The sequence below is a fragment of the Schistocerca americana genome, chromosome 5, assembly GCF_021461395.2.
Source record: "Schistocerca americana isolate TAMUIC-IGC-003095 chromosome 5, iqSchAmer2.1, whole genome shotgun sequence".
NCBI classification, from domain to species: Eukaryota; Metazoa; Arthropoda; class Insecta; order Orthoptera; family Acrididae; genus Schistocerca; species Schistocerca americana.
The window spans coordinates 384636224-384637029 of record NC_060123.1 but is presented as its reverse complement, the minus strand read 5'-3'; the positions used below and the strand labels follow the sequence as shown (position 1 = coordinate 384637029).

The following is an 806-nucleotide window of genomic DNA, read 5'->3' as shown; positions in this document are numbered from 1 at the left end:
GGATGTAACAGGCAAATGCCTTCTACATGCAGAAAGAAGAAGAATACAGCTCGTATTAAAAATATGACCTAATGAGTTTTGTAACTTCATATATAGCTCTGGTCTTCTGTAGGAGGGACCCTGAAGGCATTAATCTGATCAGGTTAAACCGATAAATAAATAAAAAGAAATAATATAAACATGCACTACCATGTATGTTGCACTCCGTCTTCAGGCCACGAGTGGCCTACCGGGACCATCCGACCTCCGTGTCATCCTCTGTGGAGGATGCGGATAGGAGGGGCGTGGGGTCAGCACACCGCTCTCCCGGTCGTTGTGATGATATTCTTGACCGAAGCCGCTACTATTCGGTAGAGTAGCTCCTCAATTGGCATCACGAGGCTGAGTGCACCCCGAAAAATGGCAACAGCGCATGGCGGCCTGGATGGTAACCCATCCAGGTGCCGACCACGCCCGACAGCGCTTAACTTCGGTGATCTCACGGGAACCGGTGTATCCACTGCGGCAAGGTCGTTGCCCACTACCATGTATGTAAAAGTAATCATATAATGTACAGACCATTCTGGTTAAGAAGAGGAATATCCAATAGAGCCAAAGTCTGATGGAGATATGATGAGTCAAGAAAGTGTGATACGAGCTGAATCAGTGAATGAGCCACGAGTGCTGAGTTCGGAGTGACGCCTGAGTTGCTTTGGAATCCTCTCCCTGCGAGCCGTGGGGAGAGGAGTGACTCCTGAGTCGCTTTGTGATCCTCTCCACGGAAACAGTGCAGAGTGGTAAGCTGTTGGGAGGGGTGTCTCCTGAGT

At 49.4% G+C, this 806-nt stretch overlaps 1 pseudogene; it reads right to left on the bottom strand.

Annotated features, from left to right (window-relative positions):
* Positions 1-400: 400 nt before the first annotated feature.
* Positions 401-518, bottom strand: LOC124617413 (annotated as a pseudogene).
* Positions 519-806: the final 288 nt, after the last annotated feature.